The sequence below is a fragment of the Porites lutea genome, chromosome 1 (assembly GCF_958299795.1).
Source record: "Porites lutea chromosome 1, jaPorLute2.1, whole genome shotgun sequence".
Taxonomy (NCBI): Eukaryota; Metazoa; Cnidaria; class Anthozoa; order Scleractinia; family Poritidae; genus Porites; species Porites lutea.
The window spans coordinates 26,954,828-26,964,964 of NC_133201.1; the positions used below are offsets into that span (position 1 = coordinate 26,954,828).

General features: G+C 38.1%; 1 long non-coding RNA gene across 1 annotated transcript; it reads left to right on the forward strand.

Moving 5' to 3' along the window:
• Positions 1-6,917: 6,917 nt before the first annotated feature.
• Positions 6,918-9,311, forward strand: LOC140936602 (uncharacterized). The gene is made up of 3 exons (XR_012165396.1): positions 6,918-7,134; positions 8,518-8,560; positions 9,193-9,311. It is a non-coding gene; the product is annotated as an uncharacterized lncRNA (long non-coding RNA).
• The last annotated feature ends 826 nt before the right edge of the window (positions 9,312-10,137 follow it).

A 10,137-nucleotide genomic window follows, 5' to 3' on the forward strand; every position in this document is an offset into this window, starting at 1 on the left:
GCACCGATTGACTTGCTGGATGCTAAAAACTTGGTTTCGATTTCTTATTCCCACTGGGTCTCGGATAATAACAGCGGTAACGGCGTCAAAAAAAATGATTGAATGGAGTGAATGGATCTGATAATTGTATTTACGTAACGACTTAAATAGCAAAACTATTTAAAAAGAAAATCGACAGGGAAATATAAGATGTATCCATATATTTCTGCCTAAGGCATTTCCATTGTGAAGGGTTTCTGCTCACAGTACTCTAGCGGCATTCTTGATCAGCCATATTTCATTATTCTGCCTTCGTTCAATCGACCCATCCATGTAAGGAGTGCGATTTTGTGAATTCAAGACCTGTTAGCTTTCTTACGTCAATGACAAATGTTAAGTGGTTACTGAAGTGCTGCCATGTTGCTTGAGTTCAGTTCAACCATGCACCTCACACCCGCAAAACATTTATGAAATTGTTAATGTAAAAGTTTTCGTTTTGATTAACTGATTTGTTATCAATATTTTCTTGTTTTTGTTCAACCGGCCAAAACTGATCAAAACAATTGAGGTGGAAGTCGTAAGGAAGCTAGAAGCCAATATTTGCCTAAGAAGGAAGTCTTAATTAGTTCTTATTTAATGAACCAACATTTACAGGTCATGTTCTCAGAATAACTGTTTCTAATGGTCATAAATATTATCTTGCCTTTTTTATTTTTTATTTTTTATCAACTGAGCCGTTTGATATCTTAATTCACATAGTTAAACTTAATTAGGTTTAAAAAATGATTTACTCTGTTTATATTGGTCAATCAATATACATTTTTTTAAGCAGTCACTACTGTAAGCGTATTTGCGAAATTATTTTTTAGCTTATTATTATTAATTGCTATTATGACAGGTTTATTTTATTTTGACGAGGCCAGTAAAAGACGCTTTTTTCTCCACTTGACTGGGTTATAATTTACTGGGTAACTTTTGCATATTAAACAAATACATTATAGTCTCCTATTGATCAAATGCATCAGTGTCAAACATTCTAATGACACTGATGCAAAGGGTTTATGATAGAGGGCATAAATATGCTTTGGGTCCGACTCAGGCTCTTTTTAGCCGAAGCCGCTAGACTAGGGTTAAACTTAGCTCTAGGGTCCAAAACTTATTTATGACCAAGAACGTAGACTCTATTTGGTGTATCACTTTGCAGGGCATTGAGAAAATAAAGACTTCAAAAAACGACAAGAAAACCACCAGGACAGTCTAAATCAAATCACTCGAGCATTTTGACTTGTTCAATGGTTTTTATTTCTGCCCGAATCTAGCCAGAAAGTACAATATAATGTCAAATGAGTTTTAAAGATTATAATAAACACGGAAGCTTATTTGTAAGGGTTAAAATTCAATTTACATGTGTACAAATGTTTAACTCACAGTTTGGCATAATTGGCTGAACTGAGTTCCTTTGGCTTGAATCGACTTGAAGCCTCAAACTTACCTACAATTCCACTGACTATGGAGCTACTACAGGCGTTATTTACAACAGAAAAGTCTTACCATTTCATATCTTTTTCCTCAAGCTGAGGAAATTAAGAATTTACCAAATTGTGTGTTGTTTTCTGTGTTTTCAGGCATGAAAATGGCAGCGCGATTTCTTTGCCAAACGATGTAAGAAAACAGCTGAAACATTACAATGGCGTCTCTAGTGTGATTGACTGCTTATCTCGTAAGACTATTTGACCTTTCTTCTGCCTGTTTTTTTCATCGGGCAACATACATTTTAGCCCGCAAAATGCGCCCCAATGTACGACAAAGTGATAATAATATTGGTTGACAGCGGCATGCTGAGAACTGTAAAAGAGATGATGGACCAACCAGGCTGGCAGAAACTTCATCTATTTTAATTGCCGTTGAATCGACATTGTTTTTATTGATGAGGACACTTTTTTGAGTTATTATTTCGTTATTTCCTTAGGTAAATTGTGATTAAAACACGTAGATTTGTTGCTAGCAAAGTAACAACAAATGGGGGTGCCGGAGGTGACAAGGACTGCAGTTTAAGCTTTCGTTCGCAAGCGAATGCTTCCACGGTTTGCTCCCAGCGATTTTTCAGTCCCGGGAACTCATACATTATTTTCTGTTGCAACTGGAGTCTAGCGGGGCACCCACTAGACTGCAGTTTCAACAAATAATAATAACGTGATTTCTCAAAAACTTCCTCAACAGTCTGGGACACATGAAGTCATATCAAATTGAGTCGGTTTGCGCATATGAACTAAGCACCAGGTCGAGTTACACCTAGAGAAGGAGGGAGACTTATAGATTAAGAGTGGGAGAGAGGCTGCGAGCATAACGCCTCGGAATCGAGTAGAGTTACCGATATTAAAATGTTTAAATTGACCACTTTCAGACTGAATAACTCAGCTAGTTTGACTTGTGGACAAACTGAACTTTAATATTTTAATTTTCTTTTTTCACCATTTAAAACAACTTTTCCAGCTTTTTCGAGGGTTAAGGTCAAGTCAAAAAATATATCAGACTTAAAACCTATGCAAGTCTTGTCTGGCAGATTAACTAGGAATTGATATTTTTCCAAGATACCTTTAGAAACTAAAACAACAGTCAGCTGCACCGTTTTTAATTATCAGGAAGAGTAAACTTAACTTGACAAATAAATAATTTCGCTATGATTTACCGGCTATGAAAAAGAAGCAACATTTTTTAGACTTACATGTGGGATTGACCTACTAATTTTATATTCTTCTTAATAACCAAGACAAAACACCAAGCTTTTGAAATAATCAAATAGGTAGTATTTTTATATCCCAATTGCCACGGGAGTAACATGATATCTGACACGACAGATATAAACGATCCTGAATCTTGAGGTGAGTCTTGTCTCTCTTCAGTAGCGTAATATTACAATTTCAGGCAAGAAACGGAATACTTTATATTTATCCAACCGTCCGAAAGCAGCTCTGATTTCCCTGTGCTAAATACCCTAAAAGAAGACATTTTGAAGCAGACTGTTATCAGAATCTAATTTGAGCTTAGTCGTTTCAAGCAAGATTGCAAAGTTCGCGTGTAAAGACTGATTTAAACACTGATACGATTATGGAACATCTCAGCACCGTTGGCCCTCCAATAGATTCAGCCTTGATTGTCAGGGTGCTGACAATAGGGATTACATTCCAAATAATCGAAGCCTCCTGTCAACAGCGATTGATAACATGACTTGAATGGTGAATTCAAAAACATGGCATGCCGGTGGTCTACCTTCAATAAGGAAAGAAAATATTTACGTTTGTTATACTCAGTAATCGAATCGATCAAAAACAAAAAACAGCAACTAAAATTAAATAAACTTTTCGCTTTAAAGAAATACGTACTTCCACATAATTCACCTGACTTGCCAGCAGTATTATCAGTGGAATGTTAATAGTTCTACAGTATGAACAGAAGAAAATTACGCGTATGATTGCTATCCTAAAAAAACGAAAAACACATTTTAGTCATTTGACTTATTGAACAGTACTGAAAGTCAATGACAGCAGTGGAAAAAAGGCGCCAAATCTTTACTCACCGGACAAACTAATATGCATGGACCTGACGTCAGGACGAATTTTCGCAGCGTTCTTTGACCTTCAGTCATATATTCAGGTCACGTACGGGAAGAATTTCAGATGCGTCGCGCAAAATCATTTGACATATTGAACAGTACTGAAAGTCAATGACAGCAGTGGAAAAAAGGCGCCAAATCTTTACTCACCGGACAAACTAATATGCATGGACCTGACGTCAGGACGAATTTTCGCAGCGTTCTTTGACCTTCGGTCATATATTCAGGTCACGTACGGGAAGAATTTCAGATGCGTCGCGGCAAAATTGATAAACAACTTTAACCGGAAAAGCCAGTCTCTACACGAAGCCCAGTTAGTGCCACCTAATTTTGATCATCAAGTTTCTTTTTCACGACGTCAGTTTTCTCTGGCACGACTTTTTTTTCGCCACGAGTTTTGTTTTCGGCACGACTTTTTTTGGGGCACGACTTTATTTTCGGCACGACTTTTTGTTTTCGGCACCATTTTTTTTCGGCACGAAAAAGTCGTGCCGAAAAAAATATTTGTGCCAGAGAAAACTGAGGTCGTGAAAAAGAAACTTGATGTTAGAAATTAGGTAGCACTAAATGGGCTCCGCTGGTTTAGTCACGTAAACCTGTTTTTTTGTAGTTTCTCATATCTTACTCTTAGTTTTATGGAAACTGGTTTCAGCAAATCCCGAGGGATTATGAAATCTCTACCATCACTGTACTTGATTTTATCAGATTTAAGGAGTATTATGGGATGTCCAGGCGGCACTCGATCAGTGTTTACACGCGTTTTTTGGGGGAAAAGAGAACTTCAATGTATATTTCTCGGGAAAAAGGCGATCAGCATTACATCCAAAAACGGCACAAGGTTTTATTTTTTATTATAATAATTTTTTTTTCATTACAATCGTTTTCTAGGAAAACTTAAAGAACAGTTGGCTCGAAAAGCGCGCGTAAATAATGATGCGAGTATATCGGATCGTGCTCATGCCCCCTAGGCATCCCATAATACTCCTTAAATCCAATTAATTCAAAATGGCCGCCGTATCGGTAAAAACTCGTCAATGAGGCTACGTGGCGCTCCTAGGGAAAAGTTGAAGGTGAGAAAACCGGATTGAGTTTGATTAAATAGTGTCACTATTGTTTTCTCTTTTAATAGACTGTACTCCGAAAACAACAACTGGCCAATACTGCAGTATTCCCTTTGTATACAACAACGTGACCTACTACGGCTGCACTGATGTTGATCATGACCAACCCTGGTGCTCTTTGACTCCGCAGTATAGTGATGGACAATGGGGAAATTGTGGTGAGTTTTTAACACTTTTCAGACTGTGTCGTCTGGGAACCTGAGGTGGGTTCCCGACTTGCGGCCATCTCATGGTAATTTTAGCGCTTATGATAAGGCCAGCAAGTTGATATTTACACAAAAGATGTACTCCGCAGTCTTTAAATTATTTGTTTTTGATTGAAATCATTTTGACATGATTACGCCTATTTATAATCGAACGCACAGAGAAAAGGTAAACATAATTATTCAACACGTTTGCATAGTTAGTAGAGGAGACTGTTTAGGAAAGCCGGCAAACATCAAAGTTGAAAACAACGGTGCTGTAGTTTATGTTGGAAGCTCACTGACCGTACACAATCCTTTGTTTTTTGGTCACAATTTGTATAGGTAACAGCATGATTTGTACAGGTAATAGCATGATTTATAGTGATATTTGACATAAACACCACGAGTGATATTTCGAAATTGTTATACATAATTTCGGCGAGTGAAGTTTGAGACAATTTTGAAATATCACGAGTAGTAATTATGCCAAATATCACGTACAAATCATGCTATTATTTGTTTATACTACTACCCGCAAAAGGTTTGTAATTTTCACATGTAGGTATTTCGAATTCAGCTGAAATACCACTGCTCTAAGCCAATCAGATTGCAGAAATTTCTCATGTAGTAGTATGAGTATTGATATTTTGCATAAATACCACGAGTGATATTTCAAAACTGTTATACGTAATTTCACGAGCCGTTACGCGAGTGAAATTTGAGACAATTTTGAAATATCACGAGTGGTATTTATGCCAAATATCACTTACAAATCATGCTATTATTTGTTTATACTACTACCCGCTAAAGGTTTGTAATTTTCACATGTAGGTATTTCAAATTGAGCTGAAATACCACTGCTCTAAGCCAATCAGAAAAAAAAATATACATGCCTTCAAATTAACGAATCAAGGCGATTCAGTAGACGACTAAGAGGCAAATTGGCTTTTAAATTCGGGAAACGATTGCGCTGTTTTTGCCTCGTAAGAAAGAGTATTCCAGAGCACTCATTTGCAGCACTATACTTAAAACTATGTTAAGGAAAATTAGTCTTTGGCTTTGGAAGTGCTAGATCAGTTTCAAGATTCCTAACATTATAAATGATGCTAGTATCGTTTAGGTTCTGTAAAGGAGGCTCTCAAATGTAGCTGTAATACTGTGTTGCTTTGTTTGTTGTTTATAAAATTCTGTTTGCAAATGAACCTGTTTTTTCCATAAAAAGCTAAAAATTAATTGTCTTTAGACTTAATTTTCCACTTATCCGATTTCGAATTCTTTAATGAACGTGAACCAAATTATTACCGCTGTTATACTACATGATTTTACGTGATATTTGACACAAATACCACTCGTGGTGTTTGAAAATTGTCTCAAATTTCACTCGCCTAACGGCTCGTGAAATTGCGTACAACAATTTCGAAATATCACGCGTGGTATTTATGCCAAATATCACTTCAAATCATGCCGATTACCTGTACAAATTATAGTTCTGTTTCTCACTGAATTATGCGGCTTATTTTTAAAAAAACGTCCTTTTTAATAGCTTATTGCACTCTAAAATGGAGCTGAAACATTTCTGCACTTATTACTATTAAAATCCAGTCTCTTTCTTATTAAAAGATAAACAGAAATGAAATAAAACATTTTATAGAGCATACCTGCTTCTTGATACTATACTACCATTTGACAATCTCCTTTAGGGGACAAATAAAGCCAGAGCCACGCCCAAGCTAGACTCCATCAGAAATTAAATTCTTCTTATTGCCTTAAGATCATTCACTACCTGTCTCGAGCTAGCCTTGCCTTCCCAACACTGCAGAAATCCCATACTGATGACGCATTTGTGACTACCCAGATCCGGGCAGTGCTTCTAACTGGTTGAAGCAAATTTTCAGACAATCACAAGCACTACCTAGATCTAGGTAGTGACGTGGGTCTTGCATATTAAACACTTCCAAAGTTAAAGAAGTGATTTGTTGTTCTCATACCATTTTTCTTTCTTTTGTCTACCAAGTTTTGTCTACCGCCATACCTACCACCACCATCACAACTACGCCGACAACTCCCTGCCTACATACGGCAATATCCGGTAAAGCCTGCATTCTTCCCTTCACATACAAAGGGGCGCCATACTACTGTTGTTTAACTGAGGATGAACCTAACAACCGACCGTGGTGTCCCCTGGATCCTGTAAATTTTAATGTAGGACCAGCCGGAATTTATTGGGACTATTGCAGTAAGTTCAGACATAGTTATAAGGATCTTACACCCCGAATAAATCACCTTAAGACACAAAATACCTGTCTTCTCCTGTCATCCTGGCAAGAAAGGAAACCGTCCCGGCAAATAAATGTCCGTCCCCCCTCCCCCTTCCCGCTCCCCCTATGGAGACAGCACCAGAATAATACGCGTTGCTTCTTAGATTAAAAAACAAAATCTTTGAAGGGAGTTTGATGGGGCTTACTTTTTTCTGTTTAGAAAAAGTTAAAATGTAGATGGAGTCGTGTGAACAGTTTTGTCCGAGGTTGTAGCTTTAAAAGCCATTGATTTGTTTATTGTTTACAAAAGTCTGTTTGCAAGTGTCAACCTTTTATTTTCTACAATAAGCTTAGCTGATTCATTGTTTATTAAGTTTTCCCTTTTTCATATTGCCAATTCTTTAATGAACGTGAACCAAATTGTTGTTACTGAAATTCATAGTTCTCACTGAATTATGCGGCTTAATTTTAAGAAAACATTGCTTTTTAATAAATTTTTGCATTCTAAAATAGAGCAAACTTTTCTGCTTACCAGCTAGTTCTGCACTAGAGCTTAAAGCTTGCTCTTTCCCGGTTATCTCTATATCACTCTTGCGGGAAGAGGGCATGATACATTTATTTTTAAAAAGAAGTTCCGACATCTCCGATATTACGCTCACTCTGATTGTTTGAAAAAGCGTACTTTATGAGAGTATAAAACACGGAGCTAAGGCGATAACGCCATCTGCCAATAGTTTGTTTTGAAAAGTAGAAAATGATGCGTGGGGAATTAAACAGATTCTTTATCATAAAACAATTAAAGATTTTTTTTTTTATTTGCCTGTGCTCTGCTCTGTAGTAAAATATTTATTAGGAGGCGGCTAATGTGCTTCATTTTTGTAACAGAATAGAGCACAGGCAAGCGTTCTTCATTTGTTAAGTCAGATCACATGTAACAAAACCATAATCTGATAGAACTTCTGATTAATTCACAACCAATACCTGAGGGAAGCTCCGACCTTCCTAAATTCCAGATCGTGCCTTCCTTAGCTGGGAGGGGGGGGGGGGGGGGGGTCCAATATGACTACTGAATTATGTTCAGGATGAAATAGAAATATTTTTGTCCTGCATAAAGATATCATTTAGGTTTGTGCTTACAGAAATACTTTCTTCAAAAATGGTCTCTTTAGTTACGAACTTAATGGACAGATAAAGCCAGAGCAAAATTCAAACTGGTCCCCTTTAGGAATTCTCTAATTATTGCCGTAAGATCATTCACTACGTCTCTCGGGCGGTCAAGCTGTATTTCATTGTTTTTGTTGTCTCTTATGTGCGCTTCATTTTTACATCCCGTTTTTCTTTTCCTTTTATTTTTTTCCTAGAGTAATCCAGGACCGTGCATTCGAACTACAAGAGCATACACAGGTAAGTATTTTGATACGTTATCAATTCATAGACAATGTTAAGCAATTTAAAATATCGCGATTTGTCAGTGGTTAGCCTGAGAAAACAGCCGACATTTGGCGACGCCACCACTGGTTTCTCCGCGAAATGACGTCGACTGAGAAACGAGCGTAGAAATTCCATACTGATGACACGTCACTACCCAGTTCGCCAAAAATGTCGGCTGTTTTCTCAGACTAGTCGGTGGTGAGCAGGTCAATTATTTGTGGAAGGTGAGAAAATGACAGTCCTGGATTCAGTGGAACTTGGATTCCGGATTCTAGTAGATAGCTGAATTCCGGATTTCAAAGCCCAGCATTTCCGGGTTCCACAAACAAAAGCTTCCCGGATTGCGGATTCGGCAAGCAAAAATTTCCTGGATTTTGGAATCCGGATTACATTACATGTGGCAACGGGAGGAACAAGGCACCGGAATGCTGGGTTTGCCTTAGCCTGACATAAAGTGCGCGAAGCAATCCAAGGCTAAGCAACACAGTGCGGCATTCTACAGCAAAAATTACAGGGAGTATGGGAATCGACCAAATAGAATTATCGTATATTTAAAAAGGTTATTGACTTTAAAGCTGTCTTCTTACTTTCTTACCTGTTTTTAGGAGTGCAACCTTTGTGGACCTGACAGCGATCAGTGTTGTGTGGAACTGGCTTGCTTACCTTATTTTCTGTTTATCTAGAATTGGCTAATAACTAACATTCAGCTGAAGTGTAACTGCCTCTAATTGTATAATTAAGTGTGTAATTTTAATTTCTAATAAAACATGACTTTTACACAATTTAGATCAAGTTGACATTTTCTCTTTGGGGGTTATCAAACTTTGATGGAAATCTATATTGATCGTTTATGGGCCTTTCAGAACTGGTTTGCAAAAATGAATTCTAGGTAACGACAATGTAGCATCTGAAGCTATTGATTGTTTTAAGTGGATTCGCCTAGCCATAGCCTACCTCACAGAACAAGCTTTGTTGTGCGAAATACCGCTCAAGGAGGGCATTCTGGAGCACATTGAAACTTTTTACCCAGATTCCCTAGCCCTAGCCGAACTGGTTCAGGTAAAGGAACAACGTATTATAGGTATATAAGCGACTGGACATCTCCCAATCCATAAGGAAAATGCCTTGGAATTTTTTCCCTTTAATTGGAGAGGTGGTTGGGGTGGGGGGGGGGATCTCTATACCAGTCTTGGGTTGTTACACGTTTACTAGGGTTCTAGGGTTACTAGGACGCCCACAGTACTTAGCCTGTTACCGCCGAAAGATATTGGTGGGGGGGGGGGGAAGGATAGCAAATAACGAGGGGAAAGCAGAGATGGAGGCGAAAGGAGCGTAGGATTTAGAAGGGAAAAAGGTGGCGGACCCTTTATCGCTTTTCCCCTCCTCAATTCCTCGCTTTCTGCTCCCCAGTACTCCCCGTTATTTCTCCACCAAGGAGCTTGCATTGATTGCAGCGCCCGGAAGACCTGTTACATGTTTGCCGTGTCAGGTTATGAAGATAAATATAGAGCAGAAACTATCACTAACGAGGACAAAATGGGGTGTTTTGT